The following is a 21,375-nucleotide window of genomic DNA, read 5'->3' on the forward strand; positions in this document are numbered from 1 at the left end:
GACGCAGGTTCAAGCCCTGGTCCGGGAAGATTCCACATGCTGTGGAGCAACTAAGCCCATGAGCCACAACTACCGAGCCTGCGCTCTAGAGCCCACAAGCTACAACTACTGAGCCCATGTGCCACGACTACTGAAGCCCACGCACCTAGAGCCCATGCTCTGCAACAAGAGAAGCCACTGCAATGAGAAGCCTGCACACTGCAACGAAGAGTAGCCCCCGTTTGCTCCAGCTGGAGAAAAGCCCACAGGCAGCTACGACCCAACACAGCCAAAAATAAATAAATAAATTTATTTATTTAAAAAAAAACAAAAAAAAACCCTAAATGCTCAAATGCCACCCCAAAACATGCTCCACCCACAGCCTTCTTTATCTCAGCCCTATTGCTCAGGCTAAAATCCTTAGTTTTGTATTTCACTCCTCTTACACCCCACATTGAATCTGTCAAGAAATTCAGTGGACATTAACCTTTGAACTATATTAAAAATCTGATCATTTATCAGCTTGCAGGATCTCCACAGTGAAAGCGCATAGTCTTTAGCCACTGCACTGCCAGGGAATTCCCGGGAGTCCCACTCTGAACTTGACTGTTGATCAGTGGTTGCACTTTTCTGAGGCAATATGATATAGGGGTAGAATATGGGCGTAAACATCTTACTGGTGTGGGACCTTGGAACAAGTTGTCCAATTTCCCTGCCTTCCTTTCCTCATGTGTAAAACAACTAATTATCCTGGGGCTCTGTGAAATGAAATTAATTTATGCCTAGTGCACAGTAGGACCTCAACCAACTGAAACTGCCATGACAGTAACAATAACTATAATAATAATAAAGATATGAATGTGCTCAGCATTACATCTGATAGATGGTGAACAAACACACACACGTGCGCACACACACACACACACACACACACCAACCAATGTTAGGCTCCCTTTCCACTCCCCAAAATAGATTTTGGATTTGAGAAGGCTGGCATTCAGACTGGCATTATCTTTCTCCAATTAATCCTGACTGATGGCTTTTTAAGACCAACCCAAAAGTTTACAGTAAAAGTAGCTGCTAAAAATATAGTGCCATCCTGGGCAGTGTTACTGGAGGTCAAGTGTCTGGGGTTAGGGAAGCAGCAGCCCCACTACACACCACATCTGCCAGGCTGCACTTGGGACTTCATGTCAGGGACTGGAGGCAGTGTTATAAGTGAACAGACTCCCCTGGGAGGGTGACCAGCATCATGAGTGGCTCTGAAAATTCTGTCAAGCAAGGAATAATCATGGAAACCAGGGATATTCAATCTGAGAAGAGAAATCCAAATAGGACATATTCATATTCATATTCTGTCATTTCAGGAGACAAAAACGGAATGAGAATTTTCCAAACCAGGAATGGATTCTCTTGGTACAAACTGGGCTCCCAGTCCCTGGAGGATACAAGCAGTGTCTAGGCAGACCCAATCAAAGCCCTCAAGCCAGGAAGAAATATCTTGAAGGCCTCGAGTTTTCTTCTAAATCTAGATTCTGTGATTCTATAAAAGCAGTTGTGGAAAAGGTACTTAACATATCAGTTGAAAATTATATCATATACAGAGATATTCACACATATATATGAATAAAAAAGACGAAAATGTCAAAAGTGGTTATTTCTGGATGAAACTGGAAGTGATTTTTCCCCTTAAATTTTAAAATATTTTTAAATGTTTCTGTTAAATATAATTTGCTTTTCTTAACAAAAATAACATTTAATTTAGAAAGATATTTTTATATGAGCAGATGAAAAACATTTTTACCAGCTCAGCTTTCCAACAATAAAGGGAGAGGCACGCTATTTGCAGAAATGTATCAGCAACGGCTGGAAGAAAAAAGAGGGAGTATTGCATGCAGGGAAGGGGCTTACCTCAAAGGCCAGCCATGATTGTGTGATTTGATAACTAAATGGCTTTTAAGAAACAAGTGGGATTTTCCTATTATACACCCCTTGAAGGAGAATCTGCTCTGTCCAGAAAAGCTGCAAAAAGCATTAGGATGCTAGAGTTGAGTGTGTGTGGAATGGACAAGTATTGTTCTTTTATTATTATTATTATTTACTTATTTTGGCTGCACTGGGTCTTAGTTGAGGCATGCGGGATCTTCGTTGCAGCATGAGGGATCTTTTAGTTGCAGCATGTGGACTTCTTAGTTGCAGCATGCATGCAGGATCTAGTTCCATGACCAGGGATTGAACCCAGGCCCTCTGCACTGGGAGCATGGAGTCTTACCCACTGGACCACCAGGGTAGTCCCAAGTGGACAAGTATTGTTCTTAAATTTGGGAATGATGGCAAGGGCAGAGATGGCAAGGGTGGAAGAAACTGCCTTTGCTATAGGGCTGTGCCTGGCCTTCTCCTGCAGAAGGTGAGACGGGCTGAAGGAGGAACTGGAAGGCTCCCAAAGATGCTGAGAGCATAGAGAATGTGGTCACATAAGTGGCCAGGTACATGAAAAAGGAACACAGGGTCTGAGAACCCTATGCCAAGTCCACATGCTACCACTCAGAGTCTGTGACCTTAGGTGCCACTTCTCTGAGGCTCAATCTCTGCATTTGTAAAATGGAGGCAGCAGCTGTTACTGCCCTCCCTACTACATGGATGCTAAAAGGACCAGGCAAGTTAATGTCTATGAAGACTTTGCAATTCATAAATGCCCATTATTTATTCCTGTTCACGATTATAACTTTTTTGAAAAATTCTCCTTTAACAACACATAAATGGACATTCTTCTTCAGTGTTGCAGAATCAAATGGCTCATGTTTTCTGGAGGACAGTTAGGTAGTCTATCTCCAGAGCCTTAAAAATGTATATTGGTACATACTTTTTACATTAGTACAAACTTTTTGGATAAAAATTTGGTGATACCTTTAACAATTTTAATTGTGTTAACAGAGGTATACCATAAACACATTTTGTTCAAATACAAATTTTAATTAGAATTATTTCAAAATTATTATTATATAGTAATTATTTTTATAAATAATTATAATTATTTTATTTTAGTAGCCAAATTTTTTAAGTTTTACATTTTAATACTTATGGGTACCATAATTTCCAAGTAACATGGGCTGCTCGATTGTTACGTGTACTTTTGTGATACTAAACAGTCATTCATTTTCAGTATAGTCAGCAAAGGTGAGTGGAGGAGCCAGATTTATTTCCATAGGTTCTGCAGTAAAGTGTTCAACTGACAGTGATGTTGTCATCAAGTTATTAAAGTTTCCTTCCTCTCTAATAGCGATCTGACTGGGTAAAGATTTATCTCCTCTTCAATTCGTGGACTTGAGGCTAAGTTGATGATACAATTTCACTGAAGCAAACACACAAACTGAAGAGTTTTGCTTTACTTGAAGAAAACACCTACTAAATAGTAGATGTAACATTGCTACTTTCACTTACATATTTTTATTTCTAATAAATAGATTCCTTTGACTTTGGACCTAGAACTGTTGCTGTGGAGCAAGGTGACTTGTGTTTAAGGAAATAAAACTGTTTATGAATATCCATATGATACTCAGCTTCCACTGCATACACACCAACTTCAGTATCTTCCCTGGAGTGAGAATATAGGAGAATCTTTAGAGTAGGGTTCATGGAAAGTATACTAGCACTCTCAAGGTTACCTCTATTGGGAAAAGACTCTCCAAAAGACCCCCTGAAAACCTGTTCAAGTTAAGTTAAATTTAATAAACTTACAGCATTAAAGAGAATGCCAAATTGACAAAGTCATAAAAATTTCTCAGAGGGGGAAAGTCAGGGAAGGATGTTTACAGGGCTTTAGGGTCCAAACTGGGTAGTTTAAAGGAGGGTCTTGCAAAGTAGGAAACTGATCGAGATTAGGCAGAATTTATAACAATAATTTTGGATTGGTAGGCACAGTGAGGCAACAGTCTTTAAGCAAGCGTCAATGAGTAAAATGCTAGTTTTGATAAGTAAGCTCTTTTTGTTAGTTCATAGTTTTCTAGGAGCAAGTATTTGTTGGAACAAATAGCTGTTATTTTTGCTTGTTCTCCGTGTATAATGACAGGAAAGTATGCCTGGATCCAGTACTTTTTTTAATCCAGAGAGAGGAAATTAAATTGGTTTCAGTTCTCTTTATCAGGTTCCTGCAAACTATTTTTATCGTAAGCAACAACTGGTTGTTAGTAAGTCCTACTGTGTTGGTATTATTATTGAAAAATAGTGAAAAGTCTTCTTGTTATAGTTGTACTTAAACACCTAATGGCTGCCATTTCAACTTGTATATGTATGACAAGACAGTTCCCAAATCTCTGACAGGTCAGGTAATGTCTTTGCCTGAAGAAAAATGATGAAAGCAGCCCATTCTCTGCCTTTGACCAACACATCCTGCTGCACTAAGGGGACTGTCTGAAGAAACATCTGAAAGGTATAGACAGAGCACTGTATGTCTCTGATTCCAAAACCACTCACAAGCTTTACCATGTGCGTTCCATTGTCAAGGACACTCATGAAACATTTTCTTGATTGATTTTCCATCCTATAAATACTTACTTAATCAGATTAGCTCTGTTAGACCAGAAATCTCTTGATCACGGTATTAGTTTTCTATTGCTGCTGTAACAAATTACCACGAATTTAGTAGCTTGAAACAATACAAATTTATTATTTTATAGTTTGAAGTCTGATGTTGGGCTAAAATCAAGGTGACAATAGGGAAGAATCCATTTCCTTGCCTTTTCCAGTTTCTAGAAGCTGCCTACATTCCTTGGCTCATGGTCCCTTTCCTCCATCTACACAGCCATCTCTCTGACTGTTCTTCCATAGTCTTGTCTCCCTCTGACCCTTCTTTTCAGCTTCCTTCTTTCACTTTTAAGGATCTTCGTGATTATCTTGTACCCATCTGGATAATCCAGGATAATCTATTTTAGAATCAGTTGATTAGTAAACTTGATTCTGTCTGCACCTTTGATCCCCCTTTGCCATGTAACCTAACATATTCACTGTTTCAGGTATTAGAAATGGACATCTTGGGCTTCCCTGGTGGCACAGTGGTTAAGAATCTGCCTGCCAATGCAGGGGACAGGGGTTTGAGCCCTGGTCCGGGAAGATCCCACATGCCGCGGAGCAACTAAGTTCGTGAGCCACAACTAATGAGCCTGTGCTATAGAGCCCGCGAGCCACAACTACTGAAGCCCGTGCACCTAGAGCCCATGTGCTGCAACAAGAGAAGCCACCGCAATAAGAAGTCCTCGCACCGCAATGAAGAGTAGCCCCTGCTCGCTGCAACTAGAGAAAGCCCGCACACAGCAACGAAGACCCAATGCAGCCAAAAATAAATAATTAAAATAAATAAATAAATAAAATTTTTTAAAAAGAGAGAGAAATGGACATCTTTGGGGGAGGGGCATTATTCTACCTACCAGAGTCAATAAGCGAAGCAGGAGCTTGGTTGACTAGATGGACTTGTTGATGTCCAGGGCTACCATGTGATCACTGATGACGAGGTCAGGAAAGTCAGAAGTGATCACAAGATAGGCATTTTGCTCTTTGGCTAAAACCAAATGCAAATATCAAATTTTGGTAGAATACCAAGGCTGAGACTGAACTTCAGTATGTTCCTAACACATTTTGACCCAGAAATCCACTTCTAGAAATTTATCCTAAAGAATTACTCACACAAGTGTGCAAAGTTATACAAACAAGAATATTTACTGCCACACAATTTATAAGAGAGAAATACTGGAAGCAACTTAAATGTCTGTCCACTGGGGAATGGCTTACAAAATATACCTTTATTCTGGAATACTCTTCAACTTAAAATGAGGTAAACTTATAGACTAGGAGGATGTTCATGATCTACTCTAGTTTTTATAAAAGAGCAAGCTGTGGAACAATATGCATAGTATGATACCATTTTACCTTTTATAAATGTGTGTCTGTGTGTGTGCACACATATGTGTGTGGACATGCAGAGAAAAAAGGCTGGAAGTGTATACACCTATTAGCAACATAAACTTCTGTATTGTTTGAATTTTTACAGTGAGCATGCATCACTTTAGTTTATCCCTTGACCCAGAAATTCTAATTCTAGGAAATTTACTAATGAAAACATCGTAGTGATGAACAGAGATTTCTCTGCAAGGATATACACCACTGTTTATATAAGAGTGAACAATTGTTAGCACCCAAAATGAAGAGGGAATTGATTAAATGAGTTGTACATTTATACTATGGAAGCGTATACAGCCATTAAAAATAAAGATAATTTACAAAACAGAAATAGACTCACAAACATAGAAAACAAACTTATGGTTACCAAAGGAGAAAGGCAGGGGAGAGATAAATTTGGAGTTTGGGATTAAAATATACACACCAGGGCTTCCCTGGTGGCGCAGTGGTTGAGAGTCTGCCTGCCGATGCAGGGGACATGGGTTCGTGCCCCGGTCTGGGAGGATCCCACATGCCGCGGAGCGGCTGGGCCCGTGAGCCATGGCCGCTGAGCCTGCGCGTCCGGAGCCTGTGCTCTGCAACGGGAGAGGCCACAACAGTGAGAGGCCCGCGTACCGCAAAAAAAGAAAAAAGAGTATAAAATATACACACCACTATATGTAAAATAGATAAAAAACAAGGACTGTATGGCACAGGGAACCATACTCAATATCTTGTAATAACCTATAATGAAAAAGTATCTAAAAAAGAATATATATATATATATATACACATATATGTATCTGAATCACTTTGCTGTACACCTGAAACTAACACATTGTAAATCAATTATATTTCAAGAAAAATTAAAAAAACAAGATCTCACACACATACACAAAGACTGACAAATATATTACTAAATAAAAATATTATAAAACATTATGTATAACATGTACCATTTCATTCAAATGTACACACAAATAAAAATATTATTATGTAAATATCATCAGTAGCTATCTATGTAGGGTGGAATGATGGGTGATTTTTACTTTCTTACGATTTTTTGGAAGAGAGGAAGAAGTCAGAGATGGGGCTCTAGTTCCACACTTCTCTCAGGGTTGAACTTCCAAGGACAGTATGTGTATTAAGGACCCACAGTTTTGGGGTGGGATGAGAAATCCCAGAGTAGACAGCTTGTCTTGGATTCCCTGGAGCAGTCATTTAGAGAGCCCGTGCAGCACTCAGTAATCACAGATGGCCCACCAACATGCCCCCATCTACTTGGTGCCACTGCCAACATGGTGCTACATCCAACATGGCACTGTTGCCAATGTGGCATTCGATCCAACATGGAATTCCTCTAACATGCTGCCACCACCAACATAGTGCTGCATCCGAAGGGCCCTACCACATAGTGGTACTCTATTCAACATGGTGCTACATTCAACATGACATCAGAACCAACAAGGCAACTGAGCTGTAGAGTAACTGTGGCTGAGGAAGACTCCCAGGCAGTGGAGCTTGAGGTAAGCTTTACTGGCCAGCACATCCCAGTGAGGTGCCAGAGCAGAGGCAGAATCCAAGTGGGATAAATAGGTTAATGAGCAAGGACCAACCACTCCCCCTATTCAAGCTTCCTTACCCAGGATCCCAGGAAGGAGGGAAAGAGGAAAGAGGAGAACCCTTGAGAGGGGGGCAAATGCTGAAACACAGAGGCAGAGGTTTACACATATTTGATATGTGGTTGTTGAGTTTATACACACTACATTTGCCTTTGTCTTGGCTAGTTTTCTTGCTTTGAGAGGGGATGTCAAAATATTCAAGCTTATCAATAGCAACAGGTCCTTGGACCTTCATTCTGCAGATTTGTTCATTACCCCATAAGCCTATTACTTCGGCCTTTCTTGAATTTACCCCCTGGAGAGATGTTTTAGGGTCTCTTTGGCAGCCTTTTGCCAAATACGTTTTTCTATAACCACCTCTCCCTTTTATAACTTAAGCTCGTTGCCCTTTGAAAGTCCTTTTACTTACTAATTAATTTGCAAGGAACACTTTTGTTTACTCATTAACAGTGATCATTGTTCTCAACATTCACTGCATATTTTTATTGTACAACACATATTTTGACCACATTAAGAAAATGATTTAAGAGAAAAAATTCCTCATATATTTCCCACTTAATATGTTAAATTTCTCCAATTCAGCTCTGAACCAACATAACCTGACTCACTGATATCAGTGTTCTAGTTTCTGCATTTAAGATGCTTTGTAAGCTTGGGATTAACATACACACACTACTATATATAAAATAGATAACTAATAAGGACTTACTGTATAGCACAGGGAACTATACTCAATATTCTGTAATAACTTATATGGGAAAAAATCTGAAAAAGAATGAATATATGTATATGTATAACTGAATCACTATGTGGTACACCTAAAACTAATACAACATTGTAAATTTATTATACTCCAATAAAATTTTTTAAAATGCTATTGTACACAACCACATCATTTGCCTTCAACATTGCCATTTCTGTTGACTGCATGGTATTTCATTATGTTGATAAATTAGCATCTCTTGAGCCATTTCCCAAGTGTAACAGTTTAGGTAGATTGCTCCTTTAAAAAGTGTTCTGGGGTGGGCTTCCCTGGTGGTGCAGTGGTTGAGAGTCCCCTTTAAAAAGTGTTCTGGGGTGATCTCAATATAGGAACTTAAACAAAGTCACAAAATGATTACAGATCTTCAAACAAAACAGTTCTGAAGAGAAAATCAAATTTTGCCTAACTATTAAAAGAATTAAAAGACCTCTCTTGTCAATTTTAATGTCAAGTAAACATGAAAACCAGTGTGTTTGAGCACTAGGCATAAATAATAAAAAGTAATAGAATATAGTTTATTCATGAAAACCTATGAATAAATTAAGAAGAAAAGGTATTATTATTATTAATTACTCATTAAAAGGTCATAGTCCCTCCCTTTTCTGGCCGAGGGATTTACCTCCAATTCCTTCTGGATCTGGTAGAGTGAAGAGGCAATATCACTTCACCAGCTCCACTATGACCAAGATGTGTGGTCTTCAAACCAGGATCTGATTCCACTGGGGCATGAGAAGGCCTTCTTAGGGTTTTGATACATGTTTCCAGTTCTTCATTGCCCATAAATTTTCTAACATTGGTTGGCCCAAGTCTAGGCCTGGATCACCAATAGCCCTCTGTCCCTTTATAAGAAAAAGGCATTACCCTTCTTTACTCTTGGAGAGGGCTTCCTATCTCTCCCTGTCTTGGGCTCATTTCTGTTAAGAGTAAAGTTAAATTAAGACCAGGGCATTCTGCCCCAAGTTTTGAATTTGGATAAATGATAGAGGCAGTGGGAGTATTGACAATTTTTATTCAATAATTTTGCCTCTTCTATCCCCTGACTATTGCCCAAGAATGCCTAGCTCTTGTTAGATAATCACTTGAGAGCAGAACAAAAAAGGCAAGAGTATCAGCCATAAAAAAGGATGAAATAATGCCATTTGCAGAAACATGGATGGACCTAGAGATTATCATACTAAGAGAAGTAAGTCAGAAAGAGAAAGACAAATATCATATGACATCACTTACATGTGAAATCTAAAATATGATACAGGGACTTCCCTCGCGGTCCAGTGGTTAAGACTCCAAGTTTCCAATGCAGGGGGCACAGGTTCAATCCCTGATCGGAGAACTAGGATCACACATGCCGCATGGCTTGGCCAAAATAAAAAGATACAAGTGAACTTATTTACAAAACAGAAAGAGACTCACAGACATAGAAAACCAACTTATGGTTACCAAAGGGGAAAGGGGGGTGACGGAGGTATAAAATGGGAGATTGGGATTGACATATACACACTACTATATATAAAATAACCAACAAGGACCTTCTGCACAGCACAGGGAACTATACTCAATATTTTGTAATAAGCTGTAAGGGAAAAGAATCTGAAAAGGAATATATATATGTAAAACTGAATCACTGTGTTGTACACCTGAAGTTAACACGATTTTGTAAATCAACTATACTTCAATTTAAAAAAAGCACGAGGGCTTCCCTGGTGGCGCAGTGGTTGAGAGTCCGCCTGCCAATGCAGGGGACACGGGTTCGTGCCCCGGTCCGGGAAGATCCCACATGCCGCGGAGCGGCTGGGCCCGTGAGCCATGGCCGCTGAGTCTGCGCGTCCGGAGCCTGTGCTCCACAACGGGAGGGGCCACAACAGTGAGAGGCCCGCATACCGCAAAAAAAAAAAAAAAAAAGTGTGAAAAAAGCACGAAAAGAAATTCTGTCCTGAATGCCAAAAATGTCTTTCTATATGTATATAATGTAAGCAGGTCTTTAAATGATCATTCTTGGAAAGAAAAAACGTACGGACTGTTGACAGTGATTCTTTTAAATATACCTGGAACGTTTTCACGGGACTACTAAATCTTTCCAGATATCTTGGATAAAACTTTAATCTGATTTATTTTAGATTTGTTGTGCATTACTTGATTAGGTAGTTAAAATCATTTTTATCAAATCATATCATGATGGGCTTCCCTGGTGGCGCAGTGGTTGAGAATCCACCTGCAAATGCAGGGCACACGGGTTTGAGCTCTGGTCTGGGAAGATCCCATATGCTGCGGAGCAACTAAACCCGTGTGCCACAACTACTGAGCCTGCACTCTGGAGCCCGTGAGCCACAACTACTGAGCCCGCGAGCCACAACTACTGAAGCCCGTTCGCCTAGATCCCGTGCTCTGCAACAAGAGAAGCCACCGCAATGAGAAGCCCGAGCACCGCGGCGAAAGTAGCCCCCTCTCGCCGCAACTAAAGAAAGACCCCGCGCAGCAATGAAGACCCAAAACGCAGCCAAAAAAAAAAATCATATCATGAAGTATTTGTTATAATGGTAAATCCTTATTGTTTTAAAAATTGGTTTTGTTCTGGCTGCGTCATGTAGCTTGCAGGATCTTATTTCCCTGACCAGGGACTGAACCCTGGCCACGGCAGTGAAAGCACCGAGTACTACCACTGGACAGCAAGGGAACTCTCTAAAAATTGTTAAATATTGTCTACCTTCTATTGACCAAAAAAAAAAAAAAAAAATGAAAGTGCAGGCTAGTTTAATTAGTGTTTAGCAGTAAATATGTTTCTATTTCATTAAATAGGAAAAGATTTCCTATAATGGAGTTATTTACTGTTTTTATACTTCATTTTTATTTATTTTTTTTAAAAAGCTAAACACTAGAATTTGAATCACATCCACATCCACATATGTACTCTTTACTCAGGGAAACCATGCATTTATCATACTCCTTGTTTCACAAGTAATGTATAATTTTAGCTACACATTACACTGCATTATTAGAAATTAGTAAGAAACAATATATTGATGTATTATCTTATTTTTAATAAAATTATAAAATGGATAACTTAATTATATTAGACCTTTATCACTTTATTTTATTTATTTATTAATTTATTTATTTTTGGCTGCATTGGGTCTTCGTTGCTGTGCAGGGGCTTTCTCTAGTTGCAGCGAGCGGGGGCTACTCTTCGTTGTGGTGTATGGGCTTCTCATTGCAGTGGCTTCTCTTGTTGTGGAGCACAGGCTCTAGGCGCGTGGCCTTCAGTAGTTGTGGCTCACTGGCTCCAGAGCGCAGGCTCAGTAGTTGTGGTGCATGGGCTTAATTGCTCCGTGGCATGTGGGATCTTCCTGGACCAGGGATCAAACCTGTGTCCCCTGCATTGGCAGACGGATTCTTAACCACTGCAACACCAGGGAAGTCCCAAGCCCAAGTCTTAACCACTGGACAGCCAGGGAATTCCCCTTGAGCTTATATTTTTTTATGAGGTCAATTTATCAACTGTCTTAAGTTCAATACTCAAGGAGGAAAGCAACACATAACTAAATCACAACTGCCACTTGAAGTTGATGAACTGAAAGGAAGCAACTCAGAGAAATCCTGCGATTTCTTTTTACTTGGACCATTCAGCCCCTAAACACACAGGCCAGAAGTAAAAGGTCCAGCTCAGAACCTTCTCACACCATGTGGTCTCTTCATGCCCAGTAAGCTGTTCCCAGGACCTGTTTCTAACGCCAAAATGCCAGCTGCCCTTGCCTGTTCTAATTCTGCTCCTTGAGCTCCACCTCCTGTGCGATGCTGAATACTTGTCTGACACCACTGCCTGCAGGCTAGACTTCTTTCTCTCTAGTGGATTCTGTGGGGCTCTATCCTATCCCCTCTTCAGAGCTGATGCACCCATCCCTCAGCTGCTGTAAGTATTAATTGTTTACAGTTCATAGCTGCACTTCTCACTGGAAACTGCCCTCAGCTACAGGGAACTGGCCATGCAGGTTATGTCCCATTCCAGGGGCCAGCCCATAGCCAATGGTGGGCTGATGTGGAGATAAAAAAGCCAGCTCCTCATCTCACAACTTGAGTCAACTTTGGGGGCTACCCCAGCTCCAGATCTGCCTGTAGGGTGATCTGAGGTCTCATTTCCAACCTTGGTTGGTTTCTCCTTCTGCCCAGTTCTGCCTCCTTTGCCCCTTACAGTTGTGCCTACTGAGCATGTTCTCTAACAGACTTGCTGTACAAGTTTGTGGAACAAACTCTCTGCAGCTCAGAGTCTGTTTCAAGGGCAGCCAATCTAAGACATCCTCCTACTGGGAGTCAGGTCTATGCTTGCTGTGGAATCACAGGAAACAATCAAACCCATCAGGGGGTGGGGAGGCCTGTGTTCAGCAAGGCCTGTGTCCATCACTAATAGAATGATCTTGGGAATGTTCCTTGACCTCTTGGGTTCCCAGTTAGAACATGAGGAAAGAAGACAGTCTGTCTCTGATAGTCACAGAGATGGTGGAAAGTCCAATCCTACCATACATAAATATATATAGACTAATATAGTATATAGTGTATAGATATAGACACAGCTATAACTATCTATTTATATAAAATATATAAACATATAAGTATATTAAGGAATATGTAAGCCAGGTTTCTCATTGCAAAGAAGGGAGTAACAAATATGGAAATGAAGAAAACTGGAAGAACTCGGCGGTATTAGATTAGAACTAGTGGATTCAGTGTGAACTACTCATGAATGTTAATATAGGTATATACATATATAATATACAAATATACACATACAATGACATAAATAATAGATACAAATGTGTATGTGTGTGTATATAGGGGATTTACTTATGTATGTATCTATTTATCTATTTATTTATTTATATTCAAATATACCCTAGCTCTGTGCACTGAGAGGGTTTTGGAGCAGTAACATCCCCAATAGCAATGTACCAAGATCTAGTACCAAGTACCAAAATTTTGACTCCACTGAAAGAACCAGAACTCCTTGGCTGTGACAAGAAAAATTATGAAATGAGCTTGAAATAATTTATGCCAGAAATCAAGGGAGTGGTCAAAAATGATATAGTTCTTATCAAAAGGACACATAAGACAGTTGAAGAGGTTTTCACTAGTAAAATATCAGACAATTTGAGATTAATTAAAAAATGATCTCCTCAATTTGACTTATAAATTTAACACAATCACTATCAAAATCCAGCAGACCTTTCTGGAAAAACTGACAAGCTGATCTTAAAATTTATATGGAAATGCAAAGGACCCAGGATAGCCAAAACAATTTTTAAAAAGAAGAACAGAGTTGGAGGAGTCACACATTTCAATTTAAAACTTACCATAAGGGAGAAATTGGCAAACTTTCCTGTAAAGAGCTCAATAGTAAAAATATTAGGCTTTGTGGACCATATGGTCTCTATCACAACTATTCAACTCTTTTTAGTATATTCATAGTGTGGTGCAATCATCACCAGAATCTAATATTAGGCCATTTTGTTACCCTCTTAAAAACTCTGAACTTATTAGCAGTTGCTCCCCATTTCCTCATTCTATCTCCCCCAGCCACAGGCAACCACCACTCTACTTTCTGTCTCTAGAGGTTTGCCGATTCTGGCCACTTCACATAAATGAAATCACACAATATGTGGTGTTTGGTGACTGACTTCTTTCATTTAGCATGTTTTCAAGGTTAATCTATATTGTAGCATGTATCAGTATTGCATTCCTTTTTATAGAGGAATAATATTTAAATGATGGGTATACCACAATTGTTCATCCATTATTCAGCTGATGGAAATTTGGATTGTTTCCACTTTTTGGCTATTATGAATAGTGTTGTTATGACCCAAATACAAGTTTTTGTGTAGACATACGTGTACATTCCTCTTGGTATATACCTAGGAGTGGAATTGCTGGGTCAAATAGTAGCTCTAAGTTTAACCTTTTGAGTAGTTGTCAGACTGTTTTCCAAAGTGGCTCTACCATTTTATCTTCCCTCAGCAGTGTATAAGGGTTTCAATTTCTCCACTTTCTAAACAAGTTATTATGTCTTTTTTTTTATTACAGCCACCCCAGGGGGTATGAAGTAGTATCTCATTTGGTTTTGATTTCCATTTCCATAATGACTAATGATGCTGACTGTCTTTTCATGTGCTTATTGGCCATTTTAATATCTTCTTTGTAGAAATGTCTATTCAAGTCCTTTGTCCATTTTTAATGGGTTATCTTTCATTATTAAGTTGTAAGAGTTTATATAGTCTAGATACATGTCCATTATCAGATATATGATTTGCAAATATTTTCTCCTATATGTGGGTTCAGTTTCTTGGTGGTGTCCTTTGAAGCACAAAAGTTATAAATTTTGATGAAGTCTAGTTTTTTTTTCTTTTACTTGTACTTTTGGTACCATATCTAAGAAAACATTGAAAAATTCATGGTCATGAAGATTTACACCTATGTTTTCATCTAAGAGTTTTACAGTTTTATGTAGGTCTTTGGTTCATTCTGAGTTAATTTTGTGAGATAGTAGTCCAAATTCATTCATTTTTTTTTGCATTAAAATTTTTCCTTACTGAAATAGAGTTGATTTATAATGTTGTGTTAAGTTTCAGATGTTCAGCAAAGTGATTCACTTATACATATACATAAATATATCTATTCTTTTTTTACGTTTTTTTCCATTATAGGTTATTACAAGAAATTGAGTATAGTTCCCTGTGCTATACAGTAGGTCTTTGTTGGTTATCTATTTTATATATAGTAGTTTATACATTTTAATCTGAAACTCCTCACTCCTCATTTATCCCTCACCTCTCTTTTCCCTTTGGTAACTGTGTTTGTTTTCTATGTCTGTGAGTCTATTTCTATTTTGTAAATAAGTTCATTTGTATCATTTTTTTTTAGATTCCATGTATAAGTGATATCATATGATATATGTCTTTGTCTGGCTTATTTCACTTAGTATAACAAATTCATTCTTTTGCATGTGGATATGCAGTTGTCCCATTATTAACTGCCAGAATTAATGGTCTATCATCCTTTTTGTGGCCCAATTTCCAAAGTTCCTTGATTTTTTTTGCATCAAAAATTCAGTCAATGGCTTCCCCAGTGGCGCAGTGGTTAAGAATCTGCCTGCCAATGCAGGGGACATGGGCTCAAGCCCTTGTCCGGGAAGATCCCACATGCTGCAGAGCAACTAAGCTTGTGTGCCACAACTACTGAGCCTGCACTCTAGAGCCTGCGAGCAACAACCACTGAAGCTGGTGTGCCTAGAGCCCGTGCTCTGAAACAAGAGAAGCCACCGCAATGAGAAGCCTGCGCACCGCAATGAAGAGTAGCCCCTGCTCTCCGCAACTAGAGAGAAGCCCACGTGTAGCAACGAAGACCCAATGCAGCCAAAAAAAAATCTGTCAAAGCTGAATTTAGTCATTTTAAGTCTCAACATGATATCACAAATTTTCCACCAATTGTACAAAATGTCCCCTTGGGCCAGTTTTAAATTAGGTTCATGCAACAGAACGTGCATTTCATTTGAAAGCTTTAGTGCAGGTGTGCCCAAGCCATCAAATCCAATTAAACAGGACCAAATGCCTTAATAGCTGAAGACTTAGTTTTTCAGCAGGCTGTCTCTAGAGAGGTTCTAAGCATATAAAATAGTAAAATCCCAAGAAACCATTTTTTTTAGACCAGCCAAGAAAGATTGGTACTAAGTAATTTGGAAGGGTGTCAAGAGTGATTCAATTTATTACAGCACTGATTCTGAGGAGAGAGTGCCAAGTGCACTTGCCCTTGAAGGATAAGTTGTACTCTGACCTCTAGCAATGAACGGCAGGGTCTTTGGTTGATGGGAGAGGGTGGGCAATAGTTCTGAAGTAGAAGAGTGTGGTATACATGGACGGTAAGGTGTAGAGGGCAGCTGGACTTAAAAAGCCATGCTGGGACAGATGTGGGCTGGGTGGGGGAAGAGAACTCAAATGCCTGGCTGAAGAAATATGAAATGTTGTTAAGAAAAATTACTTGGAAAAAAGGCAAGAAGGTAGGTGGCCCGTACTTTCAATGCATTACTGGGGATGGATGGTGGTCTCATCTAAGAGTTAATTCATTACCTAGCCTAAGGGAATGTAGCATTGTTATTACTATCAACTATATGCTTAGACTCTGAAGTTATATGCTAGATATTATCCAGTAGAAAAGATAACCTCAAAGGGTACAGTTTGAATGCCCTCCTGGATATGAACCAGTTTTATATCTAATCTAACGTTTTAATTCTAACATTCCTTTTTTACTCCTAGTTTTCTTTTATAAATGTCTATGAATACCCAGTTCCTCAACATGCTCTTATAACCAGCTTTAACTTACTGGCTCCCTTATTATTAAGTTAATAAATCCTGACATACGTTCATTCTATGTTTGTATGAATCATGTTTTCAACATTTAAAAAAATTATACTTTGCCAGCATTCAACCGTGATGCCCCAAACTATCAAGGGTTGTTAAGCATCCTTTGAGAAAAAAAGCAGCCCTCACTCCAAGGAGCCCAACTCTAATTCGTCATTGGGTTCCTCATTCTTCATGAATTTGTAAAGGACTAAAAAAAATTTAAAGCTGTGAAAATGTATTCCAAGGGAATGGGAGGCTCATTTCTGATGGCTGTGTTATTACACCACCCTAGATAGTACAAACCCTAGGAAGTCAGACATTCTCACATGAGCATGTATTTAAGAATGATTTCAGGCAGTCTTTCGCCTTAGCCCCTGCCTTGGCTAGCAGCTGCTCCATTGTTGAAAGCCTATAACCTAGATTCAGATTCTCATAACCTAGCACATAAAGCTGTCTAACCACTTGCTTTGGTTCTCTGTAGGAAAGGAGAGAACAACCCTCTTGGCTTCAAGTATGCTCCAAAGTTACTAACAAACTCGCTAATAGGGCTAATGTTCACTGCCTGGAAATGCCCTCACCTTCCCCCTTTTTGGTCAGATAAATAGTTACTATTTAGTGCTCAACTTATGTACCATGTCCTTCCTAAACTCCTCCAGGCATGAGGAGTTACTTCCTTTTCCCTTAGCACTCTGGTCCCCTCTTTACAGTATGTTCAATACAGTACTACCCCTTAACTGTTTGAAGTGTTTCTCCAGTTACTTTGAGAGCCTCCCAAAGGCAGACATTATCTCATTTATTTCTGTACCCTCTATTTCTACCTACAGGTTTTGGCATATAGAGAGGATTCAATAAATTGCTATTGAGAGAGCACTTTGATCTGAACACCAGTTCTCTAGATACAAGCCATTTTCTCAATTTAAAAAAAGCATGGAAGGGCTTCCCTGGTGGCGCAGTGGTTGGCAGTCTGCCTGCTGATGCAGGGGACGCAGGTTCGTGCCCCGGTCTGGGAAGATCCCACATGCCACGGAGCGGTTGGGCCCGTGAGCCATGGCTGCTGAGCCTGCGCGTCCAGAGCCTGTGCTCCGCAACGGGAGAGGCCACAACAGTGAGAGGCCTGTGTACCACAAAAAAAAAAAAAAAAAAAGCATGGAAAATTATTGTACTTCGATGGAGTATACATACAAGTTTTCTCTCTGAGATGTACATAGCTGTGAGTGCTGTCTGGTGAGGCAGAAATTAGATTTTATTAGGGATAAAATGACCAAAAATTGTCTCTACCACTTGGGGTACTTGGATATGCTGAATTATGTTCGGTCATATGCTAGGGTTAAATAGTGTGAACTAAATGAACAGACGCTTTGCATATTACAATAGGGTTAAAAGAGTTTGTAAATATTAGACAATCCGTAATCTCAAAAACAGTTCACATTCATTTGAAATGGACAACAGTACACGTTTACAGTTTTGCCCAAAGCTATCTTAACTCTCATGACTTCGGTCAAACTATAAAATAAAGAGATCCAAATAATCTAGACATTCTTCAGAATATCATATTGGTCCACTATATTGATGACATCATATTAATTGGACCAAATAAGCAATAAATGGCTAGCATGATGGAGTCTTTGTCATGTGCTACAATGGTTGGGAGAAAAATCCTATGAAGATTTGGGGGCCACCATATCAGTAAAACTTTTAGGGGTCCAGTAGTCTGGGACATCACCTCCAAAATAGAAGACAAATTATTGCATCTTGCACCTCCCACCACCAAGAAGAAAGCAAAATGCATCCTTGCCAATATTTGATATGGTCAGTCTTTCTAACTTTAGCTATTCTGATAGTGTAGTGGAATCTTGTTGCATTTTATATTTGCATTTCCTCAATGACCAATGATGTTGAGCACCTTTTCATGTTCTTATTTGCCATGCGGATATCTTCTTGATAAAGTGCCTGTTCAAATCCTTTACTCATTAAAAAAATTGTGCTGTTTTCTTATTGATTTTTGAGAGTTCTTTACATATTCTTGATTCAAGTTCTTTATCAGATATATGCGTTGCAATGGTTTTCTCCTACATTATGCTTTGTTTTTTCATTTTCCTAACAGTGTCATTTGAGGAGCAGGAGTTTTTAATTTTGATGAAGTCCAATTTATCAGTTTGTTCTGTGCTTTTATTGCCTAAGTCAAGGTCACAAAGGGTTTCTTCTGTTTTCTTTTAGAAATTTTACAATTTGAGGTTTGACATTTAGGTCTATGATTAATCTAGAGTTAGTTTTTGTATGGTGTGAGATATGGATCCAAGTTTGTTTATTTTTGCATATGGATGTCCAACTGTCTAAGCACCAATGTTGGAATGGTATCCTTTCTCCACTAAATTGCCTTTAAGCCTCTGTTAAAAATCAATTGTCTATACATGTGTGGGGTTTTTGGGGACTCTATTCTGTTCCTTTGATATATGTGCCTATCTCTATGTCAAAACCAAACTGTTGGGCTTTCCCTGGTGGCTCAGTGGTTAAGAATCTGCCTGCCAATGCAGGGGCCACGGGTTTGATTCCTGGTCCGGGAAGATCCCACGTGCCACAGAACAACTAAGCCCCGGCACTACAACTACTGAGCCTGAGTTCCAGAGCCCACGCACCTAGAGCTGGTGCTCCACAACAAGAGAAGTCACGAGAAGCCCACGCACCACAATGAAGAGCAGCCCCCACTCACCGCAAGTAGAGAAAGCCCGCACGCAGCAACGAAGAACCAATGTAGCCAAAAAAAAAAAAAAAAATTAAATAAATTTATAAAAAACAAACCAAACTGTTTTGGGAACTCCCCGGCGGTCCAGCGGTTAGGACTCAGTGGTTTCACTGCCATGGCCTGGCTTTGATCCTCGGTTGGGGAACTAAGATCCCACAGGTCATGAGGTGTGACCAAAAACAAAACAACAAAAAAACTGTTTTCATTTACTGTAGCTTTATAATAACTCTTAAGATTAGGTAGTATTAGCCTTCCAAATTTGTTCTTCTTTTTGAGAGTTGTTTTGACTGTTCTAGTTCTTTGAATTTCTGTGTGAATTTTAGAATCAGTAAGACAATGTTTTCAAAAAAGCTTGCTGGGATTTTGATTAGTACTGCACCTAATCTGTAGTTAAATTTGGGGAGAATTGACACCTTAATAATATTGAGTATTTCAATCATAAAAAAGGTATATCTCTCCATTTACATATCTTCTTTTTCTCAGCAGTATTTTATAGTTTTCAGTGTACAAGTCTTTCATATCCTTTGAAAATTTATCCATATTTTTATATTATTGCTAATGACACTTTTTTTAACATTTTTATTGGAGTATAATTGCTTTACAATGGTGTGTTAGTTTCTGTTGTATAACAAAGTGAATCACTTATGCATATACATATATCCCCATATCTGCTCCCCCTTTCATCTCCCTCCCACCCTCCCTATCCCACCCTTCTAGCTGGTCACAAAGCACCGAGCTGATCTACCTGTGCTATGCTACTGCTTCCCACTAGCTATCTATTTTACATTTGGTAGTGTATATTTCTCCATATATACACTACCACTCTGTCACTTTGTCCCAGCTTACCCTTCCCCCTCCCCATTTGCTCAGGCACATTCTCTAGTAGGTCTGTGTCTTTATTCCCATCTTGCCCCTAGGTTCTTCATGACATTTTTTTTTTAATTCCATTAATATGTGTTAGCATACGGTATTTTTCTCTTTCTGACTTACTTCACTCTGCATGATAGACTCTAGTTCCATCCACCTCACTACAAATAACTCAAATTTGTTTCTTTTTATGGCTGAGTAATATTCCATTGTATATATGTGCCACAACTTCTTTATCCACTCATTTGTTGATGGACACTTAGGTTGCTTCCATGTCCTGGCTATTGTAAATAGTGCTGCAATGAACATTGTGGTACATGACTCTTTTTGAATGACGGTTTTCTCAGGGTATATGCCCAGTAGTGGGATTGCTGGGTCGTATGGTAGCTCTATTTTTAGTTTCTAAGGAGCCTCCATACTGTTCTCCATAGTGGCTGTATCAATTTACATTCCCACCAACAGTGCAAGAGTGTTCCCTTTTCTCCACACCCTCTCCAGCATTTATTATTTGTAGATTTTTTGATGATAGCCATTCTGATCAGTGTGAGATGATATCGCATTGTAGTTTTTTTTTTTTTTTTTTTTTTTTTTTTGCAGTATGCGGGCCTCTCACTGTTGTGGCCTCTCCCGTTGAGCACAGGCTCCGGACATGCAGGCTCAGCGGCCATGGCCCATGAGCCCAGCTGCTCCACAGCACATGGGATCCTCCCGGACCAGGGCACAAACCCATGTCCCCTGCATCAGCAGGTGGACTCTCAACCACTGCGCCACCAGGGAAACCCTTGCATTGTAGTTTTGATTTGCATTTCTCTAATGATTAATGATGTTGAGCATTCTTTCATGTGTTTGTTGGCAATCTGTATATCTTCTTTGGAGAAATGTCTATTTAGGTCTTCTGCCCATTTTTGGATTGGGTTGTTTGTTTTTTTGTTATTGAGCTGCATGAGCTGCTTGTAAATCTTGGAGATTAGTCCTTTGTCAGTTGCTTCATTTGCAAATTTTTTCCCCCATTCTGAGGGCTGTCTTTTCATCTTGTTTATGGTTTCCTTTGCTGTGCAAAAGTTTTTAAGTTTCATTAGGTCCCATTTATTT

This window comes from Hyperoodon ampullatus (genome assembly GCF_949752795.1).
Source record: "Hyperoodon ampullatus genome assembly, chromosome: 10".
Lineage (NCBI taxonomy): Eukaryota > Metazoa > Chordata > Mammalia > Artiodactyla > Ziphiidae > Hyperoodon > Hyperoodon ampullatus.